This window comes from Schistocerca nitens, chromosome 1 (genome assembly GCF_023898315.1).
Source record: "Schistocerca nitens isolate TAMUIC-IGC-003100 chromosome 1, iqSchNite1.1, whole genome shotgun sequence".
NCBI lineage: Eukaryota > Metazoa > Arthropoda > Insecta > Orthoptera > Acrididae > Schistocerca > Schistocerca nitens.
The window spans coordinates 878,364,177-878,379,960 of NC_064614.1; the positions used below are offsets into that span (position 1 = coordinate 878,364,177).

A 15,784-nucleotide genomic window follows, 5' to 3' on the forward strand; every position below is an offset into this window, starting at 1 on the left:
TTATTGTGGTAGTGTGATCAAGTGTGTACATGTTATCACACTTCGATAAGTGGAAATTCAATGAAACAATTATTGTGATAGTTCGTCACATGTTGCAGTTGATGTTTCCGTATTTGGCAGAGATGTATTTTTGACCGAATGATGTACATTAGTATCCCCTGTGAAGATGGTATCCGGGAGTGAATAAATAAAATTGTACAGTTGTTATTTTTAAAAAAATGGTTCAAATGGGTCTGAGCACTATGGGACTTAACTGCTGAGGTCATCAGTCCCCTAGAACTACTTAAACCGAACTAACCTAAGGACATCACACACATCCATGTCCGAGGCAGGATTCGAACCTGCGACCGTAGCGGTCGCGCGGTTCCACACTGTAGCGCCTAGAACCGCTCGGCCACAGCGGCCGGCAAATATTTTTATTTATTTATTTTTTTTTTTTACAAATATTTAGCGGTTGAAGATAAACACTTGAAGAAAGCTTTATTAACTTGAAGATCATTTTGTCGGATGAAAAGTCATTGCATTTTGAAATTCACATGTATAATGCTTATATATTACGCGGACAAAAGCAAAAGAACAATAGTTGGCTCCTATTGTGGTTGTTTATTAAACTGTTTAAAACAGGGGCTTATTGAAAGACAATTTCGGCAGCCAAACAAGATTATTCTGTCTCACTAGGATAGTGCTACGTCTAATAGTGGCGAAAAACCACCAGTTTATATTCGAATGGGTACACCTTATTGTCTTGACTCAAGCCTATTCTATAGTTTTAATGTTTGGCTTTTAGTGTTAAAATTTTCATCAATGAGATAATAATCGTGTCTCCAATGGCCTATTTTGCGTAGTTCAACATAAACTCCTTCTCCGATAGAATGGAAGAGTGAGAATCTCGTCACTTCAAGCGCGTTGTCGTCGAAGGATGTGCTGAGATATAATAAAAATAAGTACAATTCTTTGTTGTTTTTTACGTGATCCATCTATTTAACCTCGGAAGACGCGTAGCAAATGGAAAATACTTTTTGTTGAAGCATGACTTTAAAATTTGTGCACTAAGTAACAAGTAAAAAAAAATCCTTTCTAATCAAAAAAAGAGTGTTCTTGAAGTGTTTTCCATACCTGATGGCCGTGCGCTCATTTTCCTTTCCCTCCCCAATATTGACGTCCTGTCCTATAACTCACGCACGTAAAAACAACGCGTCAGTAGCTACCGGATGTCTGTCTTTCCCTACATGGTTGCGGAAGGCGACTCACCCGACTTTGGTGTGTTTCCTTGCTCTTCAATTGCCACGTCGTTTGTTGTTAACTCCCAACGTAACACAATAAAGCTCCGAACCTTGCATTATCAATGCCTGCCGAACTTCAGTCTAAATGTTTCCATCTGATACTCATTCTTATCAGTGTAATCAGTCTTCATTTTCAAAACAGATGTCTTCAGAGGTCGGCCTGCAGTGCTATTAACGTGGCCTCTTCCTAATCCGTCCTGACCAAGGGCAAAGCAGCGAGAGGGTCAGGTGCCGTCCCAGGGACGAGGCGAAAGCGAAAACGCGGCTGCCAGCTGGTTGTCGAAGGAAGGGGAGCACATCGGACGGAGCCAGCAGCCCAAGTGCGTGCATGTGTGCGTGAGACTGCTCGACAGTGTTGTTCGCCTCCCCACCAAGTCGGACGAATGCGGTAATTGGCGGGGGAGAGGGGGCGGAGTAGGAGATAACACGGAGCGGCTGCCGCCGCCTTAACTACCACGCGAGAAGTCGGTGTCGCCGCACCAGTGCTTTGCTAGCCACCGACGAGGAAGCATCGGGTGTTGTGGAACGCCTTCTTCCACAGCATATCGAGGGAGCGCGAGCGGAGACAGGCTACTGGAGTACCCCTGCGTGCTAGGCAGCTGGACGCACTGCGCACCTCACCTTCAGTCGCTTTGCGATAGCGCAGCCTGCAGCTCGGCGGCAGTCAAGTTTCCAGTTTTCTCCGCTGTTGGCGCTGCTGCGGCACAGGCGCCGCTTTGACAAAAGCCTTCAGTTGAGTCAGGGACGCGAGCGCGTACGCAGCTACTAGAAGGAGCTGGCGGATCGTTTGCTGCTTCGACATCAACCGAAGTGACGACTGCTGTTGAGGAGCTCGCTGCCGGCATGACGGACGCGATCGAGACTATGATGCTACGTAGCTGTGCACAGCGGGAAGCCTGCTCTTGCTGAAGACGCGATATTTTAACCTCTTCGTACCTATTTCAGCCAGACAGGTACGTCTGTGTGTAGCGTCTGGATTAGTCGTTTCGAAAGTATTAGTGTAGGCTGTTCGTGATGTGACTCCTTATTGAGGCTGTTGTCGCAGATAGGTCTTGCTTGACCATCTGCTACGCGGCACACTACTTTATGTTCAGTGTCCGTGAATGTTTCGTCTAAATGTTCCAATTTACAGTCTTTGCATCTCTTGTATTCTTCTATCCATACACGCTGTATGCTAATATTGACTCAGGGAGAGATCAGCATAGCAGAGATCAGCATATTCGCATGGGCTACAACACAATAAGAATAATGCGTGAAATTGGCAACAAAATTAGATTATCAAGACGAATTATGCACGCAGCATACTACCAATAAAAAGTGAATAACACTTAGTCTACAGTGAAGCGCTTAGTGATAGACGATGTAGGGGTGCAGTCTCTCCTTTTCGAGCATCGTCTTGATTGCAAAGTTGATGAAGATTTTAATTTGCTTCAACGTTTGCAAGAAGAAACATGTTGTTGGTTATTACACACAGCAAGCTACATATCGACGGCTTGTTTACATCATAAATGGCAAATAGTTTTTTTATATTTAGGCCAGTTCTATAGTTTGTAGGGTATCTATTCCCAACGTAAGCACAATAAAAACAGGTATATTCGTTTTCTACTGCAGGCATATTCACATGATTGCTCAGTTAAGCGTAAGGAAGCTACTGTAGTGTATAATGGTACTCTGTCACTTGCCCTCTTTAGGAGTGAGTGTCCGATTTATTAGAACAACTAGGTGGTTCTGTCTAGAAGGCTTGCGTCTGATAGAAGTAATTTGACTCTTACCTAATATTGACTTGATCTGTAGTTATGTGTTACTTATAACGCGTCACTACAGGTCATCACGTGTTGTCTTGTGTTGTGTGTGTGTGTGTGTGTGTGTGTGTGTTGGTCACTATTCGATCGGTACAGCACTGCGTAAGTTTGCAAGTTGTCCACAGAATATTCTTGTTTTGAAACAATAGCTACAGTATAATTTATTGCTTGAAATAAAATCCTTAGTTGCGGCTGACGTGCACCAGCATTGCCTTTTGAGGCAAAAATAAGCTGTTTTGCTCTGGTCATTGTGATGAAAGAGATTGTTTTTTTAGCACTAAAACATTTGTTCTCAGTGTTATCAAGAGTTTCCCTAAATGTTGTATCAGCAAGGAGGTGAAGACGGATATTGCTTCGTGATTAATAATAGGCCAGACAAGCTCACAAACAAAGCAGTTTTTTTTTTTTTTACCCAAATCTTGCTGTTAAGAAGTTAGCACTGATAATATTTTCTTATTGAAATCAGGATAAATTTTCACGGGAAAGTAGTAATCGAGAGCATTTATGTTTTGCAACAGTGGTGTTTAATGCGGGGTGTCTATAATTTGTGTACATGAATGCTTGGTATTTAGTCTGTAGCGTGGTTGTTTTGATGAAGTCTGGGAGGAAGGGATTTCTGCCTTTTTTTTTTTCGCTTTCGAGATGAATAGATGTTGCGGGTAACGCATACAAAAATTGATGCATTATTCTTCCTTTCTTTCGTCACAGACCTGTATCAACATCTCACTTTTGCTTCAATATTTGTTCAAGACACTTGAAAGAAATTGACTGTACCGCCCTGCATTGCACTAGAATAAGGTGACTGTCATGTCAAACTTGCGGATATTGCCAGAAGTTTTAATCAAAATCGTGCCGCCCTAAGAGGATCCTCAATCTTTAGCTGCATTTGCTTGTCGCAGTGTGATAGTATTATTGTAGTGACTCGGCATCGGACAGGCCTTGCAACATTGATTAAAGTTTCGGCTGTTTTGCAACGTCTAACAGCTTCCCTGGAGCAATATAAACGACTGCTGTTTTGGGGAGGTAGCTACTTGATTATCGATCCACTCGTTGCGGCTCTATCCAGTGTGCTGCTCAGCAGTACGATGCTTTCATAGAATGTTTGTCAGATGTGAGGAGACCTTTGCCAACTGTTTCACTAAGTGAAAAGAAAGTGAGGAAGAAAGGCCCAGATGGCGTATGTGCATAGCGTAGGCAACAGGCTACGAGAGTAGCAGGCGTCGTAGAAAGAATCCATGAGTTATGTTTATAATTAGCAATGAGTCTATTCTGATGTAATTTACGTTCAAGCTCTAAATGGAGGTAGTGTCAGAAATGCAGTAAATTGCTAAATTCCAATCATATTCGAAGAAATATATACGAGTTTCGTATGAGAGTTTCATAAATGCCATTTACTCAGCTTGAAACAGGTGTTAATTATGCACGCATCGGAATTGAATTTGTTGATTGACATAATGTGGGTTCACAGCTCCTATAATTTGTTTCAGTTTCGTCATTTTCGCTTCAAGTTGTAACTGTATTTAATTTCACAAGTGCAGTGTCACTATTTGTACCAGTTCCAAGCGTTGTACATATTTGATGTAGGTTGTGATCTGCCTCGTATTGAATGAATGAAACCTACCAGGCAGTTACTACTTGTATTTTTAATAACGACTAATAGTTGTATCCCAAATGCCGAGATTACAATTGTGAAATAATAATGTTACAGCTAAAAGCGAACATGAAGTCACTTAAAAAACATTAAAACATTCTAAAAATCTTACCCCAATACCAGTCTTCGTTAATATTTCCTTTACTTATTCGAGAATCCCTGACTTTTACGAAATATTCGGGCATGCCGTCAGGTGTACTTACCACGTACTGCGCAATGCAACAGCCGCAGTTTACTGTAGATGTTTTTCACGTACCGAGCCACTGAATCCTTAAACGAACATCATGAAACTATTGTGTAAACGGTTAAGTGCCTCTGAAGTGCATCCCACCATAATAGATGTCCACCTAAAATGGGCATCCATAATATTTCACTCTCCCTTCTGAACGGCATTTTTATCGTTGTAGCAACTACGGACATTTTTTGTTTTACGCCCTCGACATTTTTCGTGCAACAATATACTAAAGACTCAGTGTTGTACTTGTCTCAGTCGTGAATCTGTTGTTTAATGGCGCGACTCACATTTTAACAGCAAAGTGGGGTGTATATGTATATGACGTCTGATAACGCTGGGCTGGACCTGTACCTGAAGTTTGCAGCACGGCGTTGCTGTAGCACTGTTACGCGATGTTTACCTGGTACTGGGGATAAAACTGTGCTGTGTTGGAAATTGGGACGTTTATGCAAAATAAAAGGTACTAGCATTTATATTCTACTTTACTGTTATTATGACGACACGAATGTCTTAAATGAAGTGAATCGTTATTATGCGCTGTCTTTGATGCAGTATTTTCGTAGATAGAAGCCAAAGCTGTTGTTGTTTTCAGTCCTGAGATTGGTTTGATGCAGCTCTCCATGCTACTCTATCCTGTGCAAGCTTCTTCATCTCCCAGTAAAGCTATTAATCGTACGAAAGAATATTCTCTCCTTTGGGTGGACTATTACTTGCAAAAAATGGTTTTGTTGTCTTGAGTTATTTATGATATAGTGTCCATTTGTGTGTGTTGCAGAATCAACCTGGTTACAGCGCTGGGGATCGGTTGACGGCACTCCTGTCTGTCCTTGGTAAATCCCAACGTGCGATGTGACGTGTTGCTTTAAAAAAAATTAAAAAAAACCGGAATTCGAATTTTGGAGGAGCAGCGTTCAAATTCCTTTTCAACGGTTCCCGTTTGACGCATTACTTCAAATTACTGTTGGGATGGTCCCTTCGGCTAGACCGCGGAAGTTTGCCTCCTACATTATTAATCTGTCCCTAATGAATATGCCGTACGCTCATTTCATTTTGGATATCGACGAGACGGCGAACTCTGCTAACCTTGTGTTGCAGGGGGACCAGTAACGTTAAAGACGTAATAATCTGTCCGTAGAACCACTATCCTGTTTGCAAGCTGACAGAGCATCGCGTATGATATCATGTATTTAGACGTGTTTGCCGTCCGCTTTTTGTGCTCGTCGCCCGTGTGGTTAGGGACATGTGTGCGGCGATGGTTGCCGGCGTTTTTCTGGACCTCACGCCGGTGACCACAGGCCCGTTTGCTCGTAATAGGCAGCGCTTACGTTCTGTTTGTTTGGTCAGCCCGCGGCAGCAGCAGCAGCAGCGACCTGGTCCCGTTTCGAAAGTAGTCCCGCCGCCGATACGGCGCCCAGGGGGGACATTTGCATGTGATACCAGCCGCCAGTGAAACGCCACTTTCCCACCGTGGTGAGCGTTTTCGCAGGTGGAAACCACTGGCCTAGTTCACCGTTACGAAATGTGTTTGCATATTGTACAGTGTGTTACGTGATTGGCAGTTGCTGGGCGAAAACATATTGCCAGTTTGTTGTATGTGGCGCTCTCCCCGTACCATATGACAAGGAAAATGTTCACCGAATGGGTAACAGTGCGTGCTGTTGGATGTAACGAACGCTGCTGTAGGGCGATGCGCTTCTCGATTGTTTCGGAGAAATGGTGGTTCAGTGTTTTACAAGCCCACTCATTAGCATACAGAGCGCCAACCGCCAAGCAGCAGCGTTAGCACAACAGACTACGTCGGCATACTACAGCAGAACTCTGCTCGTGCCGCGTTCGTTTCAAGTGTCTCTTTTTTTTATCTAGCAAACCCTTGTATCATGTTTCTTCGGAAAGGAATAACGATAATGACTGTGATTCATTTTTGGTTATGTATAATAACGATCGTTATGAAATTATCGATACACTGGTGCGTGTACGCGAAATACAATGTAAATTATTCACAGCAGGTACATCCTAGTATGACTGTGCTGTGTGATACTCTGTAACACCCGCCCAGTTAGCCCGCGCGTCAAAGCACACGATGAGGCGCTCCAGTCCCGGTTCGAAACCGACCGACGAATTGACGAGAATTGGTGTGGAGGCCAGCGTGGACGTGGTTTTTAGGCGGTTTCCTACATCGCACTATGTGAATACCGGGCTGATACCCATGTCCCGCCTCAGATACACGCTACGCTAATAGAAAAGTGAAACTTACTGGTACATTAAAACTGTGTGCCGGACCGGGATCTTTATCTTTCTCAAGGAAGTGTTCCACCAATTGAGCTACCCGAGCATGACTCGTAACTCATCATAGCTTTACTTCCGCCAGTACTTCACCCCCTAATCTGCAAACTTTACGGAAGTTCTCCTGCGTAACTTGCGGGACTGGCACTCCTGGAAGTTAAGGGCATTGCGGAGGCGTAGCTTGTCCACAGCCTGGGGACAATCAAGAATTAAAGCCGTGAGGACGGGTCGTAAGTCGTGCTCGGCTAGCACTTGCCCACGAAACGCAAAAGTCCTGGGTTCGAGTCTCGATCCAGCACACAATTTTAATTTCCAGGACGTTTCATATTACTGCACACTTCGCTGCAGACTGAAAAGTTCATTCTTTTAGAAAACATTCTCACACTTGCATATCGAATTCACTTTCAACTCAAACAGATGGGACACACACATTTCGTTCTGATGAATGAACTGGAGACTGATGACCTTACATGTTTCGCCTCCTTAATCACTCAATCAGCAGATATGCTCTATCACCGCAGTTTGCGGGCATGGCACTATATACCCCCGCGCTAGGGGAAGTCGTAGCATCTTGTAGGCATGTCAGTTGGCGCCGACGCTAGTCTCAGCTGGCAAGTTTCGTCCACTTACCACAGTTAAAAAATGTTTGCCGCTAGTATCCAGCTCCCCTTGTTGCTAATGTGCACGCTGCACATACCGCGTTCTGTGCCCCTCTGCGACAGCGGGCATCTCATGGCGCGACTATAGTTTTCAGAAGGAGCATGAACTTCGAATCTCGACTTCTAGAAATCGCTTGAGAAGTCTATCGTACGAGAGTAGCTTTTTTTAAAAATCTTGTTTGTACTACAGTTGTGTGAAGAATGATAAATGTTGATCCGTTGGATGTATGCTTCCCTTGTGTGAAGGTTTCTAGGACCAGAAACTTAGTATTTTGGCTACATGCATGTTGATACCATTAGGGGTGGAACGCTACCTCTGATTGGGCAGGGACAGACTGTCTGCAGTTGTTTCATCAAAGGAAGCAGCATTCACCCGAAGCGAGTTAGGTAACTGCGGCAAATCTAAGTCTCGATGATAGGGAGGAAGGAGTATTGAAGTTCTGAAGTCAGGTCGACGGCACCAGTGGCGTCGTCACACAACCAAAGATTCTGAAGAAAATCGGTCTTATCCTTTTTAAAGGAACCGTCCCGGCATTTGCCTTACATGCAGTTTCTGGAAACAAAGCAAAATCTAAATCAGCTGTGTCTTAAAGTGCGCCAACTCGGCATGGTGCTTCTTTGGTAACATTAGTGGTTACAAAAAGCCGTTACATAGGCATGGAGAATAATTTATCGACACAACGCTTGACACAGCATGCAAAATTCGTTCTCGCTAAACAGTCCAGTTGGAACAAGGTGAAGTGTTGCAATGGTCAACACACTTGATTTGTGTTCAGGAGGACCGCGTTCAAACTGCCGTTCAGTCATCCCAAGTTAGATTTTGCTCTGTTCCTAAATCACTCCATGCAGTCGCTAGACTGAAAAGGCTGCTCTTGATTCCCTAGCTTACAAATTACGAAATGGTCTCCGTCTCTGGCGACCATGATGTCGCTGGGACATCACATTACGTCGTAATCAGCTACGGTTGAATTCCACACTATTTGCAGAAGAGCTTGTGGGTGTTTTCGGCTTGATTCTGTTAACAGAAAATTGAGGGAGAAGCAATCCAAATTTCTGAATTAGCCAAAAAACAAAAATTCCAAAAACTTCAGTCAGAATCAGAAATACTACAGCAGATATCCATTATATCGTAAGCAGATGTAAAGTGATCACATCTAATATTTGAAGAAACTGAAAAAAATCAACAATAGCCCACAGCAGGGACCATTTATAGTCATTAAAAACCCGTTTTTACAGCCCCCCGATGTTATTTATTCAAACAAATCCATAGTTTTTTCAGCGTCTCTTGTAAGTGATATGAAAATCAAGCAAGCAGTAAAATGCCCGTACTGGCGAATTCTATATTCATCGAGCATTGAAATCTTGCAGTAATCTTTGATAACACTTGAGACTTATCAAAGCGTGGGTTTGTTCCCTCATCAGCCTTATCTATCGGTAACAGCTCTGTAATTGTTCTAGGGATTTTCAGATAAGCAGGTTTCGAAGAAACTGGGTAGTGGATGTAACCATTCATCTGCGGTCAGTTACCGAAATAGATACGTTACGAAACAGCGAACGACCTGTGCTAAGTGGTTTTTGCCATTCTTCTCCCAATATGAACGCTTCGATTGGTCACATGGTCTTAGCTTACTGGCTCAGAGGCCTTCTTTCTCTTCAGACAGTCTCAGGATTCCATTTCCATTAAAGTCGCGTGAGTGCTGTGAAATAGATTTAGCACTAAAATGGTCCAGTTACAACCTTAAGAGTCCTTAGTCTTTATAACTTTGTGTGCGTGTGCATATGCGCGCGGTTTGGGGGGGGGGGGGGGGAGGAGACTAAAGTTGAATTTCCTGAGTGTTAGATATTATCCTATCTGAATTTTCATAAGTATTCAATCTGTTCGTGACACGGGAGCTGAATTTTGATGTCAACTGGAAATAGCAAACTGTACCGGAGAGTGCGTCGGCTAGTTAAATGGAATACAGAGAGTGATCCACGTTTCTTGCTGCGACGCACCTGTGTATTGATTCCCTAGGGGTACAACTGACCTGCACCCTCCTTACTGCCGATCGCATTGCTTTGTTGTGCGTGTGACTTCGCACCCGTTACATAATGGCCACTGCTATAGGGCGTTCACAACCACGTCCGGTACGCGCTGGTGATGCTCCGATCGTTCGGTTGGTTCCGAAAAGGACAGATGATCGCCAGCCCATTAACACTGATTCAAAGTTCTGTCGCTACATATAAGTGTAATTGTATTGTAGTTTTGGAGCCTAAGTCGGTCTTTCCCTCGCCACCCCCCCCCCCCTTCCATCCTTCAGGGGGGAAATTGATTAAGAACCAAAAGAGGGCCATGCAACTACGAACGGACTGGAAGTTGCCAAGAACATTATTCTGTTGATGGAACCGCTGTCTGTTCCGCTCAAGGTCGCTTGTAATTTAAATGCCCTGAGAGGTGAGGAACTGCAATTTCCTATAGCCTCGAGAACTTAACCGCTATTTTTTTTTTCTTCTCGTTCCTCTTCTGTCGCCGGGTTGTGACTTACGCAGGTGCCAGAGAGAAAACTAGAGCTAAACGAACGAGTTTCCTGAAAAGACTCCACGGACATAATCGAGGTACTGCGGAGTATCCTCCACCGATTCTGTGATCCATGTGATAGATAGTCGTGCGTGTAGTCTTTCGTGGCACCCATGGGCCAGGTTTTATAAATCGCTCATCAGAAAATCTGTAGTAGTATCCTAAAAATAAACGTATGTTTATTCGCTGTGCCGTTGTTTCTAGGCGCAGGAGGGTGCAGTGCTGCGCCTACTGTAGGATAGTCGCTACAATACAAGGTCAGCCACCAGGTCGTGAAAACTCGGGTCATTTCCACTGACAGTTGTTACCCAGTATGATGTAAGCACATTCATAACATTCGACAGCCAACGCGAATGGATGCGACTGCTTATACTGCACGTAGAAAAAGTGAATGGCTGTTTATACAGATCGTGATAGCACAAAATTTAAGCCAATCATCTGTTTTTCGGGAAGTTCAGAGTTCATATCCCCATCCTTACATACTAATTTAGTTCCCATGGTATCTCCACCACCTGAGGCGAAAACTTTTTGTTTGTAAAAAATTTAAAACAGACTATAGCAAAATTTTACACCTTTTACTTTATTCTTTCGCCTCTTCTGGAATCAAGATGCAAATCTTACTTCGATGAAACCTTAGATGAAAGTGACGACTAACAGTATTTTAAATATTTACAGGCGACAGAGGGATTCTGCAACTGTGTTAAAGTAAAGAGGGTGCTAGAATGGTAGCAGTCACTGATTCCGTGTATAGTCTCTTACATTTTTTGTGATTTTCTGCTTTCGAACTTCATAGGTACCTGACTTGGTATACTTAAATGAGCAAAAACCGAACGTTATTTTCTCTATTCCTATATAAAACTTTCACTAAAGTTTCGAAGCTTCAACGACGTGCTCTTAGGCGAACGATTTATTCGTCTTGTGGCCTTTGCGTAAAGACTGGATTACTGGCATTTCGCCTTATTTATAACGATGTTGAACTTTCTGGGGTCACGCTGTTGCGCTGACACTTCAAGTAGGAATGTAAAAATCGTTTAAAAACGATATTTGTTTCAGCATTGAGTTGCGTGTTCGCAGTGATTAAAACGCGCGATGTGAATTCGTAACAGTTCAGAAGCTCGCCCATCCATTAAAACGTAGGTTGTCTGTCGGTGTAATCATCAGAGAAGATCGTCTGTATGGTTCTACAGAGTAGCCCTCGCACGATTTATGTCCGCAGTCTTCTCCTAACAGAGCGTGCGCTCCGCCTCTCATTATCTCCGTATCGACGGGACGTTAAACCCTAACCTCCCTCCTACAGTAGTGATACCTTCTGTCTGCTTTGTGGCGCTATCAGCGGCGTATGTATTCATTTTATGTTCAAATAAACTGTTGTTACCGTTTGAAGCCAGTGTTTATAGTTGTTATGAACTGAAATTTTGTAGCCGCTGCGTGAAAATGTGTACATTTGTGCCCAAGGAACCGGAGCAAGTTTTTATGGTGATGGCGCCAAAGGTAGAAGGCGATTAAATTTGCCGGTCATGGCGCCGCTAAAAAGCTGTGGAGTGGCTGTAGCAGCGAGTCGCGGTGCCAGCGGAAGTAGTCTTCGGTTCGCGGCAGTGTTTCTTGCCGGCCGTGGCCCGCTGCGGCTCTGCTTGGGAACCGGCGGCGGGTCGACGGACTCCGTGAAACAGCAGGAAGTGCGCCATAAAGAGCCCAAGCTCCGAGCCAATTCAGCTCTCTTTCCGTTTTTACTCGTCCCCGTAGAGCTGAGTCCGTTCGTAGAACAATTAGTGCTAACTGTTCAGAATACTTCAGTCCGATCGGCGTTCGTTGACTTTCGCGTGCTGCCAGTTTTTCTTTGAGCAGGGATTGTCGGTAATTTATCAGTGTGGTCCATTTCTGCTTTAGTGACGTGTGGGCACATACCCTTCCCGACGCCACACCGTCACTTTGGTCTAACGTCGACAATGTCTTATGCGTCGTCTGTAAATTAATTTGGGAGGTGGCGCAATGGTTAGCACATTGACCTTGCATTCAGGACGACGCTGGATCAAATCTCCGCCCAGTCATCCCAATTTAGGGTTTTTCGTTGGTATACCTGACTCACCCACGCCAAATGATGGGGCGGATCCTTCGAAAAGGACATAGCCGGTTCCGTTACAATTCCCTCCCCAATCGATACTTCGGGTCCGTCTCTAGTTTCTCCGTCGTCAGTGGGAATTTTAACGCTAATCCTTCTTTCATTACCTTCATTGTAGGTACAACATGCAAAAATTTATTAAATGGATGCAGCGTTTTCCACTTAGACTGTTCGTTTCACAATTACTTTCGTCTTTTTAAGCCGTTATCTAGTGATTAGCTAGGAAAAAAGGTGCCATAGTTTAAAAATAGCTGCGTATCCACATTATGTGTTTCCGTCCGTTTTGCTTTACAAATTTGGTTCAAAATGGTTCAAATGGCTCTGAGCACTATGGGACTCAACATCTGTGATCATAAGTCCCCTAGAACTTAGAACTACTTAAACCTAACTAACCTAAAGACATCACACACATCCATGCCCGAGGCAGGATTCGAACCTGCGACCGTAGTGGTCGCACGGTTCCAAACTGTAGCGCCTAGAACCCCTCGGTCACCCCGGCCGGCGGCGCACAGGGACATTTTCCGTCTGGGCAGCTGTAACCAACATGCATAGTATCAGCCTTGTTCAAGGAGGAAATCCCATTTACGTGGAACACGTTTGGTACCAGAGGAAGAGAAAGGGCGGTGAAACATGTAAAGGAAGTAATGTGTACTTCCGCTTTCCTTCCGTTTTTCAGGAGCTGCATTGAATACGATTTGATGACGTCGAGTTGACTGGTTTCTGTCATTGATATGTAGTATTCTTAGAGTTTTAAACTGCAGATGCCCTGTTGCTATTTCGTCATCTCTAGTAAATAATATGACACTAAGATTAATTTGCAGTATACGGCACATACAAGTAGTAGTTGTGTCTCTGAAGATGTCTGCTGTTGGACTTGTTGCTTGGAAGATATTTCTTCAGCTCTGGTCCACTACGGAGTCAAGATTCGCTATTACGATCTTCTTTCGGACAATGTTCGTCGATATTGAAAGAACGGAAAGTTTAAACTGTTCGTGTGGATTGTGGCGACGCGTTAGACAGATGTAAGACCCGGAAGCAAGGCAGGTGTTACGTTTCCGTGAGAATTCGCGCACCTGTAATGTGAAGCGGGGACAGGGGAAGTAGGCCCTCATGTACGAACAACTACCTTGTCTTTATAACAACGCGGTAAGGACGTGGTCCTTTTTCTTTGCACTTGAAGTCCTTGTTTAACTGCAGGAACTATTTCATAGTATGTTGCTTAAATTGGTGGGCTGTTCAAGGTTCTATCAAGGAAATTAAACACATTCTCCCTATTTGAGTAGTATCGTGTATGATCAAGTTGCACAGCTGGTGAAGTATTAGATAACATTTCAGAAGTTTGTGGTTTTCTGTTCTGGCGTTACTACACGAGCATCAGTGACGGCGTTTCCTACGATAAAATGTAAAGCTGTCATCAAACCTAAGGATGGTTTGAACACAATCATGCTTTACAAGGCGTGGCCTTATTTTGATGCGGTGCTCTCGTTCTTCTCCCGACTCACACCCCAGTTATAGGAAATTGAACGTGGATTTCGAACCGCGTATCAACTCGGCATTTTTCAGGTAAACAAATATTGCCAGGGGTGAAAGAAGTGATAAGTGACAGATCAAAATGCTACGACTAACGGGGAATCGAACACCAGATACGTTGTCTGGCGTTTAACCATTAAATCAATGAGCCACGTGCTTCCGATGTGTGTGATATAAATGAGTCTCGATAACTACACCAACCATCTCATGTATTGGCTCGTTTGGATCTTCCTCGACGAATACTTTCCGATACACTTTTCGGTTGAGTCGATAAGGCTTGAGTATTGATTGTCAGTCGTTATCAACACGTGCGTGCCCTACTTGCACAGCGCCAAAGCTGCTCTAACGTAAAGAGGGATTATTTATAGAAGTTAGAATAAAAATTATGTGGAAAACGTTGTTCTTAACGACTATAAACTACCCGAACCGAGAAATTAGGACAACAGAGCACAGTTGCTAGCACAGTTCCCTTCAGCAACGCGCAAAGAGGCGGAGTTATGCAAACAGATTTCAGTTATCGTAAGTCTTTGACAATGGCGTGCTTAACATTATCGATTAACCCGTGTCATTAGTGCAATGGAACTTACCTGCTGGTATAGCTTAACGCCTACGCTAGCTTGGGGACAGGAAGGTAGACCAGACGGGTGTCGATTCCCCGCTGCGGATTAACGACTATATTGGTCTGGTAGTACGTCCACACTGAATGTGGTTATTAGGGGGTTTTCCACGCTTGCTTTTGGCATATTCTGGGCTAGTCCCCCAGTGTACGCTTCAGGAAAGACGTGACACACACTAAAAACACGCAGATCTAAGTTTAGACGATTCACAAAAAGATTACAGACATGCTTAGGTTAGTTGACGACAGGAAGCACATCCGGCCACAAGTCAAGAACGTTAGCCAAACCATGGAAACAGCATACGACGGCAGAAACTCGAGGAGACATAGTTCTGAAATATCGATAACCTATCAGAATCGAAATGTTTTATGACAGTTCGTAGCTGACAAGGTTACATCGCCGACAGTTGACGTTCAGTTGTTCATTCGGTGTGAGGTGCCGTTGCTCGATTGTGGCAGGCCGTTACAATGTCTTTTCGATGTCGACTTTTAATTGCGAGGCATCTTGTTATTTTGAAGTGTGCTGTGAACAAACCGTTTGGCTTATCGCCGTCTCCAGTGGTGTGTACGTGGTCCGCCAGTGGTGTGTACGTGGTCCGGAGAGCCAGGCAGTCCACTGACTTGGCTTTGGGCGGCCGCTCGCTTCGGGCCGAAGATCGACCGCCCTTCGGCGCCGAGCGCAGCGGCTGCTGCATCTGGGTTACGTCATCGCCGCGTGTGGGCGGATGTCGCACCGCAGCTATCGACGGTTGCCCTCTTCTGGTCCGCCTCGCCCATCCCGCGTATGGCGCATCCTGTAACACCGCGGTATTCATTTAACTGAGCACAAGAGGGCCTCCATATATTATCGAGTAGTCAGAACATTATGACCACCAAATACTCTCTTTCACCCTCCACCTCTCCCCCCCTCCCCTCTTCGATACATGGTGGCATTTTTAGAAAATCGACCAGTCTCCAGCTTCTTAAATTCAACAGCCTCATTTCTTTGCTTTCCTTTAATTCGGAAGGGTCGTACATCCATTGCGATTCAAAATAACGATTTGTTCGTT

At 44.3% G+C, this 15,784-nt stretch overlaps 1 protein-coding gene across 1 annotated transcript in view; it reads left to right on the top strand.

Annotated features, from left to right (window-relative positions):
* Positions 1-1,756: 1,756 nt before the first annotated feature.
* Positions 1,757-15,784, top strand: part of LOC126263702 (MICAL-like protein 1) — a 65,571-nt gene continuing 51,543 nt past the window's right edge. The window contains exon 1 of the mRNA XM_049960846.1: positions 1,757-2,236. The gene's annotated coding sequence lies outside the window, so the exon portion shown is untranslated. The remainder of the gene's footprint in view (positions 2,237-15,784) is intronic.